Genomic DNA, 21,167 nt, shown 5'->3' with positions numbered 1-21,167 from the left:
TCAAGCAATAAAAATACTTATGGGCATATGTAAAAGGCAGTAAGTTCTTTCAGTTTTCATACATTGTAATAAATTGCATTCAGTGCATATCAATGAATTCATATTAATTCATCATAATCGAAATAATATTAGAAATATGAATTGATTTTTAAAATTATGGGATTCTTGTTTAGTAAAGGTTTTTATTCACACAATTTTTATAACTCTATTATTAACAGTTAATATTATGCTTCAATATTCAGCTAGTACAGTTTTAATAATCTATATTTGGATTTTTACATAAATAAAACTAATATAGTCTAATATCTAATAAAATTGATATAGCAGTGAAGACTGGGTATGGTTGTGCCATGTTACAATAGTCCATACGGTTTATAGATAGAAAGATGATGTATGATTGTTGGAAAAAGTTTCCATTACTCGTTTGGTAAATGCGCTATATTAGATGATCAGTAGACCGCATTGGTTTTAAAGAGTCAGAAGTAATATATGATATATATTGTTGTATACAGATATGACATTTTGTTTGTTAATTTGCTGTACGTTAAACATCCATAGATTAATACCAGAAATTAGTTTTTGCGTATATTATTTTTCTCCATCATGGCGATAAAGTTTTCAAATACAAAAAATATGTCTAAAACATATGTTTTGGTATATATTGTGTTAACTTCGTTCGTCTTTCATTACTCGTTTATTGTCACTAAGTACACTCTCTACAATATTCCTCTTTATATGTCACTATTTGTCTCTCACAATATATGAATTACTCAAACATATACATTACTATTTTCATATCATTTACTCTATTATTATTCTATTCATATGTCATGCTATTTACGTCAGCTGTTGTCATATTATAGTGTTGTATTACATATTTCTGACAATAGAAGACGTTTTAAATCATTTTGGTATTTATAACTATAGTTTTTTAAACTATGTTTATGCCTGCCACAACCTCGGGTGTGGACTAATGAACCACTCAGTCATTTTTATATGATTTGATCTTATGACTAATCCATCGTGTTTGAAGACAACATTTCAGTATTTGCATATAGATAAATGTTCAAATTACCGTTTATCTACTTTTCTCCCAGCTAACTTTAAAACTAACAAAATTGTTGCTGGCCAATTTGTACCCAGTCTCTCCTATATGCTACTAAAGTTTTAAATTTCTCTAAAATCTAATCTTTGTCCAACCCCGTCTTTTGTCCAAAACTGTCGTTCGTTCGGACAATACATTTGGAATCGGAAGGATCCAAATGGGAAAAATAGAACCCGTAAAAAACTATAGGTAACCTGTGCCTTTGTATATTTTTAGGCGTGGTTTACCGCGTAACGTATAGAGAATTTATTTACATGGCTTCGGGCGCATTATTCGGTGATACCCCCTCGGTAGAGTGCACAAAATGTAGGTCGTTTTTAGTTTTTGGTTTAAGTACTCATTTTTTAGAAAGTTTATGAAACCAAAATAAATTTAGCTAACTACATCTACCATGTCTTGTGGACCACTACGAGGTATACAATTCAGTTTTTGACTCATCAAATTATATGTTTACGGGTTACATGGGCAACATAAAGTTATAATAATAATACTTAAAGAGGTATTCTAATCTAAAAAACCGTAAAACAATGGGCATCTGACGTAATCTGAAGTAAAAAATATAGATATAAATATATTCCTAATCTAAACTATGGACAAGTTAAAAAAATATTTTTTCACAAAAAACGACTGCCTGGAAAAAATATTAACTTCCTTTTTGTATGTTATAGATTTTTTTTTAGTATTATTTTACTTTATATTTGTATTATTATACTTTTTTAGTATATATCAGTAAATATCGCAATTTAAGGTAGTCCAGTGTCAAGCATTGGAACAGAATGTTGGTGTTTTTGTTTTAAGAATTAAATATAATTTATAATAAAATATTGCATAATGTATTAGTATATATATTTTACTGTTTGAAATTACACCGAAGATGAAGCGTACCATGGTCTCAAAACGTCTGTAATTTATTAAAGTGTGTGTAAAAATCTGAGTGTTGTATATTTATATATGTGTATATATATATATATATATATATATATATATATATATATATATATATATATATATATATATATATATATCGATTTTGTCTATTAATTGTCACAAATAACAAATTCGACTGTAAACGATACGTATTTGGAAAATATGTCTCCTGCCCTATTTACATGCTTTCAATTACGTTAATTATTGTTTTAAGAGCTTTAAAATAATGATACTTGTCGTACAATAATTATATACCAATCAGTCAATTGATTACGTAATACTTCCATTGCAATTACACCATATAATCCTTATTTATTTGCTTCTTTTTCCATCGATTTTAAAAGCGGCTATAGTTGAAAAACATTCATACATTTCTTTTAAATTAATTTTGGATTTAATTAGTTTTATTAAAACAATTAGAAACAATATTTCTCTAACGATATTCTTCAATAAAGTATTCGCTCTGTGTAAAAATAATATTATTTTTCCCAATTTTTTTGCAATTTAGAATTCTTTTATACGCATGAACCACTTAGGTTAATGAACGTGTTTATTTCTCTGTCGCAATTTATGTATCGTTTACTGTGAAATATTTTAAAACTTTTTTGTAATTTTTTATAAAATTTGGCATTGGTAAAAAAAACTAGCTGTAAGTGGAATTCTGTCTTAAGGCAAATAAGGCATCGTGCCTTGAGGCAAATTGCTGGAACTTCCCGTACCAAAAATTATTATTTTTTTAAAAACGATTAACATTTTTGAAAAAATTTTATTTCGAAAAAATAAGATTTTTTAGAAATTTTAAATTGGACAAAAAATTACTTTTTTTGAAAATAAAATTTTTTTTTAAAAAAAAATTTTTAAACAATTTTTTTTATAAAAATTTTTTTTTGGAAAAAATTTTATCTTCATTTTGATATATTTTGGAAGATCTGAACTTTTTTTCAAAGCAATCGTACTGCTTTAACTGCATAGAGACAAAATATATAGCGCGTAAGCGCCGCGTCGCTGTCTAACAGAAAAACAATGGTACGGAACCCATAGGAATGTAAACAAAACTTATACTTATTGTAAAAATCTCAATAAAATATCTGATAATTTGATATGCATATGTCTAATGTCTAATGATTATTGTTGACCGCCAAATGTTGTTTTTTTTTAGTTTTTTTTACTAGATCTCCGAAACCGCTAGTCCTATCTTCATGAAAATTTGATCAAATCTTCATCTTGTTAATACAAGTAAAATGTTTTTTGAACTATACAAATCGAACGCTCCGTTCTCTTAAAAACTAAGTTACCGTTTTTGGCCCTTTTTGCCCCATATCTTCGGAACGGCTAGAATGTTTTTTGAATTATTCAAATTGCTTCATCCGTGTTCCCGAAATCGTCGACGAAAATTTGTATCCGAACACACACACATGCACGCACACACACACATACACACACACATACATCAATTTTCTCCAAGGTATGCCAACATATTCAGAAACCTCTGAAACGTGAAGATATATAAAAATTTTCATTTTCGATTTTTTTGCGATTACTTACCCTATGGAAAGTTAATTATAAATAAATCAATTTATGATCTCCAGAACATTAACAATCGTCATTTCATTTCGAATCAAATTCCAAAAAAAAATAGTTGCCAAATTTACACAAAATTGAAAAAGTGCTCCCGCATAGTCACAGTCTAAACGCATTTGCAAATAATTCTGTGCGACATTTTCACTTATACTGTGCTCAGTTTGGCGGCATTTTCACATTTTTCAATAATTTTCACAAAATTGGAAAAGTGCTCCAGTACACAAACAGTCTAAACGCACTTGCGTAAACATTTCTACCAGAGTGGCGCTTAGACTGTGCTTAGCTTGGGTGATTTTTTGAATTTTTAGTCCAAAATTACAAAAAAATTTTTTTGAAAAAAAATTAGAAACAAAAATTTTTTTTTCCAAAATCAATTGTTTTGTTGAAAAAAGCAGAAAGTTCTTTGAATCATTTAAATCGGACGCTTAGTTCTCTCAAAAACAGCCATTTTTTTTAAATTTAGCTCTGTAACTCCGAAACCTCTGGGCCTACCTTTGCCAAAAACTAATCAGCACATCTCCCTATCAATAGGAATCGAATGTTTTTTAAACCATTCAAATCGGTTGATCCGTTCTCTCAAAAATTCGCTTTCTATTTTTTGCACTCTTTGCTCCATATCTCCGTAACGGCTGGACCTGCCTTTGCCAAAAACTAATCAGCACATCTCCCTATCAATAGAAATCGAATGTTTTTTAAACCATTTAAATCGGTTGATCCGTGCGCCCGAAAACGTGGACGAAAAAACGCGGACATACAAAACACACACACACACACACACACACACACACATCCATTTTTTCTGAGGTATGCCAAAATGTTCAAAAACCTTCAAAACGTCGAGAAATGTAAAAATTTTTGATTCCGATTTTTGGACGATTACTATAACTTACCCTACGGGAAGTTAAAAATCAAATTGGTCATAAAAAGTTATTATAAAATAATGGTAAATCAAGATATTCTGGAATAATTTCGAATATTTTACAACTTACTTCAGATATCATTTCAGCTATTATATAATTATTATTCATTATCTCTATTTTGAGCCTGTCATATATATGAATTATTTATTAATTATTTGGTTTTATTTTCAAATGTCTATGATTCTAAATTGCATTGGCGGATGATTTAGAATTTATATTGATACGTATAGTTGCTGAACATTTTAAGCTTCATATAAGCAGCTTTTGCTGTAGTATATTAGAAAACAATTGAGAACAAAAATATAACTTACTATAAATTTTTACTGTCTATCTACTTGTAAAAATATAATTAAATAAACCTAAAAAATTATTAAATAAAATAAATGAAAATAATCTAATAAATATAAAAGTCCTTCCTATAGGATTAAATTTTATAAGTAATTTAAATTCATTATGAAGTGTTATAATAATTTTTAATCAAATTATATTGTATCGGGACGGAATTATATACTATAGCTTTTGCTGTAGTATATTAGAAAACAATTGAGAACAAAAATATAACTTACTATAAATTTTTACTGTCTATCTACTAAGTAAACGTATATTGTTCACGTAATTTCGCAAATAGATTTGCAAAATTTGATTAATTTGAATTTTATTTCCAAAAAAAATCTTCTCTCGTATTACTTCAAAACTTTAGTACTTCGGAATGATTTTAAATTCCGAGCAAGAAAACGCGTAAACAATTTTTTCCGTTCGGTGTCCTAGTTTCAAAAGTTCTTCCTCTTCAACACAAAACACAGACAATGAAACGGTTTTCCAATGTTTTTTTATTGAGATAACCTCCATTAGCCCACAGCTCTTCTATACCGTAAGTTATTTTAATTATATTCAACGGTGAATATTGGATATTTCATTTGAATGAAATTTAATTTAATTATAATTGAAGTTATACGAACTGTGTAATACGTTGTATTATTAGAAAATGGGTTCCGTGTGGTTCAAGAAATGTATCGTTATAAATTTATTTAATATTGCTGTTTCTGAAATAAATTAATATTTGAGCTATAAGGTTTGGCAAGTATTTAAAATAAATTAAGTTAAGAATTTTTTAACATCAATATTTGAAAGTAAAGGGCAAAAATGTATAACCAGCCTTTATCTTGATTCTTACAACGTAGCTATCAGGAGATAAATGGAAATGGTTGAAAATCCATAACAAAAGTATTTTAGTTTTACGAGTAATTTAGTTGTCGTTTAGTTAACGGGACCTTAATAATATTTTTAAATATACGTTATTTAATTGTTTTATAAGATGTATGGTTATTTTTAAGTTAAATTTATCGAAAAATAGTAAAAAACACGTTTTTATAATTAGGAATGAACCAGGAATTTCGCTGATCATAGTTTGTAGGATGTTTGTTCGATTCTTGTTATATCATGTAGACTAGTGATGTGCCAAGTCGAATCAAGTGATTTGAATCATTCGAATCAAGCCTTTAACGACTTGATTCGAATCAGATTTTACTTGATTCGAATCAACTCGTATCAAGCCGCGAAATATTTACTGTGTGCATGTATGAACACAAATTTTCATAAATATAAAAAAAAATGTTTTAATTTAATTCGATATCATAATAATATAAATAATAATAATAATAAATATAAAAAAATAATAATAATAAATATAAAAAATAAATCTTGAATTAAATCATGCGAGCCACCCGGCTTTAATACGCTTAAATGTATCACCCGACTCCAATTTATATGACTTTAACCGCATTCATTGTCTTCAAGCCGATATGAATTCATCCGAGTTCCTATGATTCAAACCGACTTATTTCGACTTCAAGTCGCTATGAATTTATCCGAGTTCCTAAGACTCAAACCGACTTATTTCGATTTCAAGTCGATATGAATTGATCCGAGTTCCTAAGACTCAAACCGACTCATCCCGACTTCAAGTCGTTATGAATTTATCCGAGTTCATATGACTCAAACTGAATCATACCGACTTGAGTTCGAAACATGTGTCCGTGTTTCAGCGTAACGACTTATCGAGATGCAGTGCGTATGGGTCTTGAGTGTTTATTTATTTTTGACTAAGCGCTGAGATCATTCAATAATTTTTCGAATATTTCATTAAAACGCAGGAAGTTCCAGCAATTTGCCTTAAGGCACGATACACCACTAGTTTTAGGCATTTAATTAATATAGTAAAACTAATAATGTCTAAAAATTGTAAACTCCGTGAGTTTACACATATAACTATAAAATAAATATTTTTGCATTCAGAATTTCTGAAGAATCGTTTCGGGCGCTTCGCGCACTGCTTTGCGTCCGAACGAACTCTACGCAATTGCAGGGTACTATTAGCGTTATGCGCGGGTGTACTGGCTGCGGTTTTTTCAATTTTCCAGTGTGTTCCACCAAATTGATTTGAACAATATTTGCAGTACTCAAAGAAAAAACAATGGGCTCTCGAATAACGCTAATTAGAAAGTGGTCCAAATAAATGCACTACCCGAAATAATCAATTGAAAAATTATTTTGTCTTTTTCAGCTAATAGTAAACGATTTTTTGGAATCGATTATTCTACATAATGTGGTCTGAGTCAATTTGAGTAGAATCACGTAAAAATTTTTTCGATATCTTTTATGGTTACGCGAAAAAGTGAGTTTGAAAGAAGGGGCCACTTTGGCATATTTTCAATGATATCTCGGCCATAAGATGAGGTACAAAGTTGAAAATTGGTATATCTGTTTTAACCATTTAGACCTATAAAATGGCGTATAAATTATTTAAATACCAGGGTGGGGCCGATTCTGTATGGCAATGCGCCCATAGCCTTTGTTCATGAAATATCAAAAACTCATTTAGCTAATAAATACGCGATTTAGATTTTAATCATTACCAAAATAAACTACACAACGAGTTTTATACACATACAAAATTATCATATTTTAATTATGCAAGTAATGGCAAATTCACACAAATGAAATAATATCAATCTTTACAGTAGTGGATTGAATTTTAAGTCATTCGTAAGACGTTAGATTCAGCCCCCTGTTTAGATTAGATCTAAACAATCAATAATATACACATGCATTCGTTCAACGTAAGATTAGGAATATTGTTTTATATGCTTTAGTGATAGAGAAGTGTTTGGTTATATTTTACTGTAAATTCACTTGAAATATTAGTTATATTTGTAGCTAGTTTATTATTATATATATAATATAAATGTATTCATCCCTGCACTTTTTGGAATTAATTGCTTACTAAATTAATTATTTCACTTATAAAATTATTAAAATGATATTATTTCTTCTCTTAAATTATAATTGTTTATATATGAACTTGATTCGAATTGATTCGAATCATGATTCGAATCAGGTTTTTTTCTGATTTGAATCATTCGAATCAGGAAATTTTCGAGTCGGCACATCACTAATGTAGACAGTATTATTACTTCATTAATAATAAGTATTAATTTGATAAAAATTCTGAAGGTGTTTAATATCTTATTCAAAATAATAAATACTATAATAATAACTACAAATTCTTTCAAATATTAACTGACAGTTAATTTCAAATTTTGCAATATGATTTACTCGTGCATATTATTAACTATTCAACAATTATTATGCATGTGAATACAAACCATCATTATGAACTCATTACACAAATTAATTCAAATTCCATATGAATTTTACATGTTAATAACACAATTTATCATATATTTCGATACTTGGTTATCTAAATAATACAATACAATATCATTTAAAAATGGAAATGATTATTTTGATGCAACATTAGACCATAATGATGCATTAGTGTTTTAATCACTTGGAAAATATAATATATTGCCCCCAAGTACTATTAAACGGAAATTTTGTAAACTTTTTATTTAAAATCAATACGATTTGGTGGAAATCCTAGAACTCAGTTAGTAATCGTAACTTAATTTTTTTATAATCGAACCAAAACGCATGTTAGATATTTGTTAGAAGTAAATAAAGACTTATATACAATTTTATTTGCAATGTTATATATAGTAATATAATTTATAAAAACATATGTATATCAATAAAACTGATCATTTACATTTTGAGTCACTTCATTTTCATCTTATTTTTTTAGAGATACGCGGATAAAAATGAGTAAAATTTAACATAGTAAATATTTTTTTAAATCAATTATTTTATTACATTCATGGTATTATTTATTTATTCATAGACAAATATAGTTTATAGTTCTCAAATTAAAAGTAAGAAAACAAATTCAAGTTAGATTCTCAATTTATGAGTTATTATCTATCAATTACTATATTTTTGACTCCGCTAGATCAATTATCCACGTCTTTTTTTAAATTTTATTATTGATATAATCATATGAATATTGATATTATCCTAGGATTGAATTTCATAGCATTGTTTTTAACTGTATGTACATACTCGTATTTGCTATATTCATTACATGTCAAAGTACATCTGTTAAGCATATTTGTTTTTCTTCAGTCGAGCTTTACAAAATAAACATTAATTACAATAGATATTTATTAGAATCATATACTTTTACTAAACTAATGTTATTATATTTTTTAGAGACAACAAGTGAGGTATTCGTAAACTAATCAACTCAGAATCGAGTACCAACGAGTATATTCGTCTTTCACTAAATGTGATGTTAAAAGATTGGGCAAAACAGGTTAGTTTTATTTTAAAAATTCAAATATTTTATTAGTAATTTTTGTCACTAATATAAGCATAATATAAAAATATAATAAATTGTATTAAATTTTATACAAATAAGAGAAAGAATTTAATTGTTTGTGATGGTGTTATATTTCGGAACTAGGTGTTTATAGACAATAGTAATTCGCAAATCTAACATTTGTACGGAAACAGTGTTGCCAATGGGTACCATAGTGTTACCAATCCTTTGCTGTTAGCATATGTTGGTCTCTAATACTGGATGATGCCGAGAAATTACATAAAAACAGGTTAAAGAACAATAGTTATAAACTCTATAAAGCTAAACAAATTTTTCTTTTATCTGTTTAATCTTAACCTAAAAATGACAAGTGTCACAACCGTACACAACGCACATTTTTGGAGACAAATCATCATTATGATTGAGCTAAATTATCTACGAAAAAACTAATTGCTAATGATTACCAACTAATGCTCAACTTGTAGAAAATATCAATCAAAGTAATCCAACAAGTACCAGTTATTATTAAAAAGAAATCTAAATGAATACATGACTCGAAGCAATATTGGAAACTTGTTCGAACAAACATACTCCATCTTTTTATTTTTGGAACCTCTCTCAAAATCAGTACTCTATAGCTGCAATGACAATTATTGCTTATAGTGCACTAATATTTTTTCTATTATTTGCTTGTATCGGTAAATTATGTTTTCGTATTCCATTGTATAAAATGGGCTCGCGCGTAGGTAAGCGGTTAAGAGCGACGGGACTTGTTTCAAGGGTCCCGGGTTCGATACCTACTTCGAGCAGCCTGTTGTCAGACAGCAGTGACAACGATTTTCACTTGGAAATATAGATAGCAATATGTTTCCAAGTGAAAACAGCCCTTACCCGGCATTGTTGCACCATACTTGCCCTATTACATAGATTGTAATAAAAATTTATCATACAGAGATGTGACAACTGTTTGGGTTTCCATCTGTAATAAAACAAACGTAGTTTGTAAGATCTTAATCACAACAGCTCATAGAACCCATAGTTCTGATCGCTGTTCAAATAAAATTATAAAAAAAAATTGCACAAAATAAGTACCTAAACCCACTAAAGTTGATAAAAGCATGCTATGTCGGATTATTTGCTACTTCTCTCTCAACTCTACTAGCTGTGGGAAAATTCCGACGATTTGAACTGAATTAATTGAAAATAGATTACGCTACTTTCCGCTAACAATGGGATTCCGAATTGAAAGTTTCTAAGCACATGTTACTGGTGTCACGGTTTGTAGAAATTTACCCATGATTAGATAGAAAATTCTAAAAATATTACCCTTTTTTAAACGGGCCTTAAAGGTCCTCAGGTATAAAGGTCCATCTACAATATCGTAATAATAAGCAATGTTAGAAATTTTCTAACACAAATATTTGTTACTTGCTAATGCCTTAAATCGGACAACTTGGCTACCACGAGATAAATAACCGCCAAAATGTACCCATAGGATACTTATTTCTGTATTTTAGTTATTTGTAATGATGGTATTTTATTAATGAGTCTGATTACAATAAATTAAACAGAAATACCTACTGAAGCAAGATTCATGGTAGGTGTGAGTGTCGATTAGTGAATTGTTTATATTTAGATTATTATTTTTACTATTGTTGTATATCCTAGTAATTAAACTGCATCGCGTTGACTAAATATAGTATAGCTATATATTGTTTTGCGAAATCATTTATAATTAAAAAAATAAAAAAGTGAATCTATTTGCTACCAGGCTTTGCCTTCCTACCTCGAAATTGGGGAAAAAAAAATAAGGTGCCAATTTTTTTTTGAAATAGCAAAAAACGTAGTTTTATAATTACGAATTAGCTGAGTATTTTCCTGAACCACAAATAGATAAACAGTGGTTTGTTTATTACATCTCATTTGTATTGATTCTGTTGTTTGGTTCTTACAGTATTATTGACAAAAATCATAAGAATATATAAGTATATAATATAAATATTTATGAAATGATTTCTAGAGAATGTTCAAAATCATATGAAATACCTCTTGATTTTCCCTCTTTTGCGAATTCTTTACAACTATTTGAAAAACTTATATTTGATCTATGATTCAATCTTAATATTGAACGTTTTATTGCTTTGCATAATTTTAACCGTGAATTTTGTACTTGTTTTATTCAATAATCCGAATGACCATTTTTTATGAAAGCATATTGCTATATTCTAAATAAAAACTGTTGTTATCAAATTGTTCGTAGTGCGTAGACCGAACTTGAAACTACGGGTTGAAATCTCATAGCTATAATCACTAATACACGGGTAGCCTATAATATGCAATTAAATTTGTGGTTGTAAGAAAAATAAACTGTATGAAATAGTAATTAATTTTTATAATTAAACCTCTTATCCCAGATCCTTAATATCTAAGGATGTGTGTATAGAGAATGCCGCTACTATATTATGTGAATGTAGAACGATATTTCTCAACTAAGAAACAGCCCGCCTGATCTTTATAAAAACTAATCAACACTTTTGAATGGTTTTAATAGTTTTAAAATTGGTTCATGTTTTTTGGCTAAAACGTTTGGTTTGCACTCTTCTGCCAATTTTAAATGACCGACCTCCTCTTTGGGTATATTATTTTGCTATTATAAAATTTGAGCAATTGTGTTAGTCTTTTGAATAAATAAGCTCACATTTTTAATATGGAATCAATAAAGATGAACTATATTTTAAATATAACGTTTTGAAATCGTTTTTTTCCAAACCGGCAGGCAAACATTAATCTGAGCTGGAAATAAGTAGTTTTAGAATTTAGGAAATTCTGAAGATATTCAAAAAAAATATTTGTTTTTTGTTATTTTTTATTGCTTTTGAAGATTAAGGCTTGAATGTGTAAATTTTACTTTTATTCGCCTGATAGGACAACTTAGTTTACACTTTTATAATTCTTGACGAAAGCTTTTCATTTACTATTAAACAATTTGTCTTGCAATTTTTACTTTCAAGGCAATTAAACAATTGTCATTCAATTTTACTGAATGAATAGGATTTGTTTTTCTTATTATATGTTTATAGCATACATTTAATATAATCTGAGAAAAAAATTATCAAATTTTCTCATAAAATTTTTGCAGCTGTGATTAGTTTTTTAGTATATTAGATTCATATATTTTTTAAAATGCACTAATAGAATTGGTACTTGAGTAATTTCACTGCATGTAATACTGGTTGCATTACATGGTTGGTATTTTGCAACAATATAAAATGTTATTTTAATAATTTTTAGTTAAATAATCTCAGAAATGTTTGGAATGTCATTTAAACAATCTACAACATAAACAAGTCTTTTATTTGCTGAATATTCTAAAACTAGTAATTAAACATAATTATGACTTGTTTAATTTGGGCATTTCTGTACTAAGTGCGTTCTTTCTGTCGATGTTAGTTTCTCAAAATAAATGATAAATTTTCGGTCCATTAGGAATGTTTTCGACAAAAATATTATTTTGACTGCAAAATGTGACAGTTTATAACATAAGTCTGCTATTACTGCTTAACATAAGTCTGACTCTTATATAAAACTTTGTGAAGTAACTATAATATATAAAGTATTTTTTCTGGTAAAATATAAAATAAAATAATGTTATATGTATATCTCTCAATAAAAAATATATGCTTCAATATATTACTGTGTAAAGCCGATTGGCGTATAAATAAATACATATCCCACACAAATATCATGAACACATCTGGATACATCTACAACTCCTTTTATAGCATTATATTTAATTTTAACGATTTGCAAATTATTTCTAGAGCTGACACGTTTTTTAACATTTCTTATTTGACGGAAAATTTTATATTTATATTTTACTACTTACTTGGTCTGTCTAATTCGTGAATTAGATCTTCTAGTCCAGTGCTTCCTACAACACTGAGAATTGTTGCAAAAATCGCTAAACGCAGAATTTTCAACATGGTAATTTGTCCCATGGCTAAAGACAGTTCTTATCTGAAATTCAAAAATATAATTAGTACAATAAATATAATAATTTTTTATTTTTATTATTACTAAAAACCAAAAATCGAAAAGATGAGCAGTTTAAAATTATCCATTTTCTTTAATAGATCTTTATTAATAATTTATATATTAATATATATAATATTATATACATTTTTAATCACTGTTTTATTAAATATTGTTGCATGAAATAAAAAGTATTATAATCAGTGTTGTGCAATGTATGTATGTATAATATATCATATTATTCGTAAATTTAATTTTAATCATTATGATGTGACTTCGAATTACTCAACATTGATGTGACATTTCATTATACTGAAATGATAGAACGCTCATGATTATTTTTCTACAAAATTATCAATGTATATTGTACTTGTATAGAACCAATGACAATAAAAGAGACATTATTTCTTTGTGAACATATTAAATATTCAATGTTTTGGCATATGATCAATATATCATTTTTATTCCTAAATTTAATTTTAATCATTATGATGTGACTTCGAATTACTCAACATTGATGTGACATTTCATTATACTGAAATCATAAAACGCTCATTATTATTTTTCTACAAAATTATCAATGTGTATTGTACTTTTATAGAACCAATGACAATAAAAGAGACATTTTTTCTTTGTGAACATAATAAATATTCAATGTTTTGGCATATGATCAATATATCATTTTTATTCCTAAATTAATTAATTAAATGTAGAACTAAATTTAATACAATTCTATTATAAGTTGCGTAATAACATTTATGTTTATAAATGTATTTATTAATTTTTGTATTAAAAGGCTTATGGGATTGAACGTAGTAGAAATAAATTAATCATATTTATATTATGAACATATGTCCAATAATCCCGAAACAAAATTACTTTTACTGAATATGGTAGTATATAATTGCTTTTGAATTAATTAATAAATTGAATTAATGTAATTGGAAATACAGAAAAACAATAATATTGATTATTCATTGGAAAATTAATTATACAATAAATAAATTGTTATTAATAATTAAATTTTGTACCTGTATTGCTATGTAAATTAATGATTCTTTATATTTTATTCAAAAAAATTACATATGGTTTTTTAGCAAGAATTAACACGTTTCACAACTTGGAATTTTCTAAATAATATTTCAAAAGTAACAACCAGGAATGTATTTGCATTATATTCATTTTTACGCTAAAACTTTAAAAAAGTAATTTAACGTCTTTAAGTGAAATTATATAGTTTCACTCAGGAAATATAATTGTTTTCAATTATACAACCACCAAATATAATAATAACTAACAAATAATTTTATATAACATGTACGGTTTCCTATGATAAATAGTCTTTTTTAAATAGTTTATTTATTATATTGCTTTTTGCCTTATGTTAAATGAAATACCTCACCACGTTACTACTACGTTTTTATGAATATTTTTCAAAATTAAAATTATAAAAAAATGATAACACTTATCATTTCAAGAATCATTTGCTTTTGTTTTTCATATTTTCAGATAGTTCATTTAGTTAAATTTAATATCATTGAACTATAATATCAATTCAAATAAAACCTATATCATATCTGAAAAATGATCAAATGAATACATGCAGTGTGAATCAAATTTTGCAAGTTATAACAGTTAGGTTATTTTCGATCAATTTTGAGTTAAAATATTTTTTTTGTAACTCTATGTAATTAATATTTTTTAAAAAAAAATTATGTCTCTTATTCAATTTGTGAACATTTTGTATTTACTTCTCATAAACAAACTACTAAAATGATTTATATCGACTTTTATTGACAGAAATATGTAATATAACACAACATAATCATATGCACAATATAAATATAATAAGCGAATATATAGAAAAACATAATTTTCTTAAACAAGAAATTGGTTTTCTTGTATTGAATTTTCATTTCCTTTTTTTTCGTATTTTGTCTTATGTGCTCATTACTAATGTTCAACTTACAGCAAAATAACAAAGTGATCTATACAAGTAATAGTTGCTATTGAAAGAAATCGAACAAAAAAGTTTACGTAGTGTGCCGTTACGTAGGGAAACTTGTTCAAAAAACATACTTAATTTTTCTCCATGGACCATATCTCAAAATAGTTTCAGTATAGTTTAGCAGTTATGACAAACAATAACTACCATATAACCTGGCACAACCGACTTATATAACAAAATTTTTATAGGCTTACAATGGTCCATAATTCACCTCATATCATTGGTAAACGCAACACGAGTATTTTATCATATAAGTAACCAACGAAATAGTTTCTGTTTGGCATTTCATGTCCACTTTGTAATACGATAGTGCCCACCACAAAATTCGCAAAGGCAGCCGACCTGGCCCAGGGTCAACTGCTATTAATAAAGGATGTTTTGTGTTTTTCCATCTCGTATAACTAGGATGGGTCTTGATGGATCGGCTTATTCAATATATGTTACCATCAGAGGCGACTCTCGACATAACACAGCATTGCACTATATAGAAAAGAAGGGGGCCCAAGGTATTGGGGTTACTCGACTATCAAATATGAGCTCCTGTATAATACGCAAAGGTATACGTGTAACCAAAAAGAATGTAGGTAAAGATAAATATATTCATTTATTCCTATCTGCACCGCTGGAATATACATATTGCAAATATACATTTTCATTTTGTATTTACATGAATATATATTCCTTGATATAAATAAATTGCTGCTTTATACTTCTGTACTTTTAATAATTCTTCAGAAAGTCATATTCTGTGTCATTTGAAAAATTAGGAATAATTCATTTGTTATATACTAACTTCTAGGAGCAGAAGTTTGTTTTCGCCAAATAATCTGATTCGTTAATTTTATGTTTCTCGAAGCCATTCTGAATCAAATCAAACCTAATTTTAAGCTACAATTTTAAGACACACAAGCGCGTGTATGTGCATTATATTTACAGATAATTTAAATGTATTTCAGAGATATCAATTGGAAATCGTAATGTTTAGATTTAATTGAACCCTAAAACCTTCAAAATTAATTAATAACACTTTTTAATAAATTTATAAGTATTTTATATTATAAGAACGTTTTTTTAAACGAATTGATAAGTAAATTTTTTAATATTTTTATCATATAAGCATTTTGTTTAACAATGATACGTATGAGTGTTGTTACAATAAAAGTATGTTGTTTAACAAATTAATAAGTATTTTATAAAGAAGTGTATAATAGGAGCAATCAGAATTTAACGAGTTTTTTTAGATATTAGTGTGATGAATACAAATGTAATATGAATGAAATGAAATATGAATTTGTGATGTGCACAAATTTATATTGCATTTGACTTTATTTCCATGTTTTCATTACAAACTTTTTGGGTTCAATTTGTTTCCTAGTTACAAAGTTATTTGTTTTCTTTAATTTAGACAACTGACACAATTACTCGAAGTAAATCTATTGCTAATTCATAATTTAGTTGGATATTAGATATTTGAATAAATTGTTGTCTTTGGGTGAAAGTTTAATTGATTTGTAAATTTTTATAAAACTATGAAATTATATTAAAAAAAAAAATTGTACACCAGTGATATCTATCAAGCAAACATTTAATTTAAAAACAGTTAAATTACAAATTACATTGCATTTTTCGTATTTTAGTTTTTTGTGGATTGCTCGTTGATATTATATTTTTTATTGCACTTATTATTATAGAGCAAATATCAAAAACTATAAAACATATCACCATATTTTTAACGTCAATTCCGCTAAATGAAAAAAAGTTTAGTCTATTTTTTTTATATATTGATGATAAGATATGGACACTGAAATCTAAATTTACAATTTGTAAATTGGCAGACATGTGAAACGGGTTGATAGGTTGACAGGTAAATTGGTAAGTCAGTAAAATGGTAGATTGATTAACAAGTTTATAGGTAAATTCGTAGACAAATTGTTGAATAGGTAAGTTGTTGAATAGATAGTAGTAACGTTAAACTAATATAACAAATACACATCTTTGTTAAACTTTTTAATTTAAACTCAATCACGGTAAAGCGTGAACGGGTACAGCTAGTGTGTAATAAATCCACTCGGAATACTTTCAATCACTCATAAATTATTTTATTTTTTATTGATTAAGTCGATTATTTACGCATATCGGGAAGTTCATGTAACTTGCCTAAAGGCAAAATACCAATACCATAGTCGCAAACAAAAAACATAGTAAAAATTAAGTTGATTTTGCACCGCTTTTCAAATATTGATTTAAAATTTCTTTTCAATATTCCAATAGATCAATAGTTCAATTTATTATAGTATATGTATCATAGTTAATTTTTTTACTTCTAAATTTATTAAAAATAAAATTTTAAATCGCTTTTCAAATATTAAATTAAAACCTTATTTTATAATTCTAATATCTATAGTTCAATCGTTTAGAGAATTAGAGACCTTTAAACGAAATTTTAATATTGTTAATATTTGTGCTTAAGTGAAAATTATATATTGTATTGTTTTTCACGTAAGCTTGATAATTAAATTTAAGTTTTATATTTAAATATTATGCGTTCAAAATTTTATACACTAAAATAATTCTTTTGTAATGACACTTTGAACCATTAAAGCAAATTGATTCTGAGAATTGTCCACAGCCCCCGGGTCACGGTTGTGACAGGCATTAGAATATGTTAAGAACAATAGGTAGAACATCAAAATAATTTTTATTGTCAACGACGATTTTATTGTCGGTGATGATGATTTTGTCAGAAATATGTAACACAACACAACAATCATTTAAACAAAGCTTGTGAATATCAATTATCATTATATAACAAAACATATTTTTTTAAACAAAGGTAATGAGAAATATTTGTGAAACCTTTTTTAGCAATTATTATGAAAGGAAATCGAACGAAAAAAAATACTTTTGACTTTATTGGAGCCGACTGAAAGCTTATAATGAGTTACGGGATCCATCCCGCTGACATAGCTTATATCTAGCCACAAGATCCTCCTTGCTGATAAAGCATATTTTTAACTATATAAGTAGCAAGATCTCTACATTCGATGAGGATAATCTTTGCCAGTATTTACACCAGTCCAGTTATATAATTATAATTCATTATATCATTATATTGTAAAATTCAGTTATTTTATTGTAATTTTAAGAAATAAAGTTTTTTTATTTTATTCTCGAATAACGAGTATAAAATTGGCGCAGTCGGTAGGATCAATTCAGGATCATCTATCGCAGATATCCGTTGATCTCAATCATTTAGAATTCGGAACCAATAATTAGTAAAAGTGATAGAAAAATCAATAGGATTGAATTCGGAAAGGCCTATCGCAGGATTTCCAATCAATTCAAAGGTGATTGTAATTCATAGTGTGCAAAAGAGCAACATAGTAATTAATATTCAAGTGAAAAAAATATATTGTGTGAAAAAGGTGCGAAGAAGAAATTCGCCGAAACATTTGGAACTGGTGAGTGGAAAGTTGTAATTGATAGTAAAATTGCCATCCTCCCTTATCCTCCAATCGCTGGAGATAAGAAAAGCAATTTTTACCGTTTAAATTTTCTTAATTAATTAATTGATTAAAAATATATATACAAGTTTATCTTATTTTTGCATTCCATTAAAATAATTCCACGTACGCGAATTAGTTCATGGAAATTGGTATTGATTTTATAGAGAACTTAGCAAACTCATTAGCAAATATGTCCCTTCAAAACATCCCCAAATTTGATCATATATTGATCGACACTATTCCAAGTTTTGGCGGTAACCCCGCAGAACTAAATTCATTTATTTCAAGAGTTAGGGAAATCAAGAATAGATATCATGACAGTAGTAATCCGACATGTATACAAAACGAAATTATTAGGAGCGCAGTTTTTTCGAAACTATATGACAATGCTAAATATGCTATAGAAATTGCCAATGCTAGAGAAATAGATGATATAGTTAGGGTACTAATATCAAAATTTTCAGACCGTAGAGATGACATATCTTTAACTTTTGATCTCCATCATATGAGACAATTACCAAATGAAACCGTTTATCAGTTCTATGAAAGATTTCAAAATTTGATTACAATTTATAATAATTATATATACTTACACCTTACAAACAAAGAAATCATCCTAGATAGATGCAACAACTTCCAAAAAAGTGCCTTGGCCGTATTCATAGCACACGTTAAACAGCCATACAGTTCACTTCTCAGAAATCGTAACGTTTCATCATTAGAAGAAGCTTTAATGATTATAGAAAAGGACGACTATGTTAGTAGTGTTAGAGATGACTCAGACCACTTTAGATATAATAGTAAAAGAAATAGTAAACCACAAAGTTATCAGAAAAACGGCTCCAATTTTGCACTTCCTAGAAATTCAAATACGGCAATTCCAAATTATAAGAGACAACATCATTTCCAACCACATTTTTATAATCCACAAATGTCCCAACCAAATAATTTCCAAACAAATAACTTCCAACCAAATAGCTTCCAATCAAATAACTTTCAAGCAAACCAAATGACTCAACAACCATTAAGACCCAACCAACAAAATTCCCCATTTCCAAATCAAACGAACAATACAACAAAAGGTTCTGACTGGACACCTATGAGTGGTGTATCAACTATTAATTCCGCAAATAACAAACAACGACATAACAGACTCTACAATTTAGAAAACATTGATTCAGAACAAGATTCATACTCTGACGAACCACATGTGGATTTTCAAACGGACGAACAACTACAAAATCAAACATAGTTGAATTTCACAGTTTCCAAAATTATTCTCTTCCTTATATTCAAATAAGTAATCCAGACCTAAAAATTTTAATTGATTCAGGTTCAACGAAATCATTTATTTGCCGAGAGATTGCTAATAGATATTTCAAAAGTTTCATTTATTCTGACCCCTGTACAATAAAAACAGCTCTATCAACCCAAACAGAAAATTTTGCATGCAACATCCCAAGCTTCAATGAATTCCAAAATAATGAAAATCTTTCATTCCATCTGTTCAAATTTCACGAAACTTTCGATGGACTGTTAGGAATTGATAATCTAAAAAAATTGAAGGCGCTCATTGACTTAAATAATGAATTGCTAGTATTACCTAATACTAATTTAAATTTACATTATTTGAAAAGTCCAAAAAAAATACTTTTTAGTCAACAGATACCAGAAAGATGCATTCAAAAATGTAAAGTCCCAGTTAACATTAAAGAAAGTGAAATTCTAATTACAAAGCAAAATTTTCCTAATTGTTTCATTCCAGATACCGTAACATTAGCAAAAAATAATGAAGCCATAGTTGAAATTCATAACCTAACAGAAAATGAAATTAACTTAACATACACTAAACCTTTAGAAACTGAATCTTATAATTTTTCCACGAACAAACCTGATTCACACGTAGATTTCCCACATACTGAAAATTTAATACAGACAGACTACACAAATTTTGAAGAGAAAAATGCCACTATACCTGTCCACACCAAATTTTATAGATACCCAAACATTTACCGTCAAAAAGTAAAGTACAAGTCAGATCGAATAGTGCCTAAATGCAATACATTATTTTCACCGAATGTTGTTTCTCCAAATAAATCGCATAATATGATTTCAAATTTCAGAAATTATAAGTATAGGAAAAAATGATTCATTGAATTTTCACCGGTAGGAATAAATTGATGACTCTCGAATCACGCCTAAGGTTTCACGATACAATAAAAACTGACAAACTTTAGTTAATTTTAATAGTACTTTGAATGAATTTGAAAATATTATATTTTATTACGTTAATTAATACAAATAAATTAAATAATTTTTAATATTGCGTAATGAATTAGATAACGAAGTCAATGAACATGATTACGTTGCT

At 27.6% G+C, this 21,167-nt stretch overlaps 1 long non-coding RNA gene across 1 annotated transcript in view; it reads left to right on the top strand.

The window, feature by feature from the left end:
* Positions 1 to 9,223: 9,223 nt before the first annotated feature.
* Positions 9,224 to 21,167, top strand: part of LOC113388009 — a 74,929-nt gene continuing 62,985 nt past the window's right edge. The window contains exon 1 of the long non-coding RNA XR_003368184.1: positions 9,224 to 9,244. This is a non-coding gene — a long non-coding RNA (uncharacterized LOC113388009). The remainder of the gene's footprint in view (positions 9,245 to 21,167) is intronic.

Source organism: Ctenocephalides felis, unplaced genomic scaffold, assembly GCF_003426905.1.
Source record: "Ctenocephalides felis isolate EL2017-DRISC unplaced genomic scaffold, ASM342690v1 CF-g0.4_SCAFFOLD_03572, whole genome shotgun sequence".
Classification (NCBI taxonomy): domain Eukaryota; kingdom Metazoa; phylum Arthropoda; class Insecta; order Siphonaptera; family Pulicidae; genus Ctenocephalides; species Ctenocephalides felis.
The sequence above is the reverse complement of the archived record's forward strand: the minus strand, read 5'-3'. Positions and strand labels throughout refer to the sequence as shown.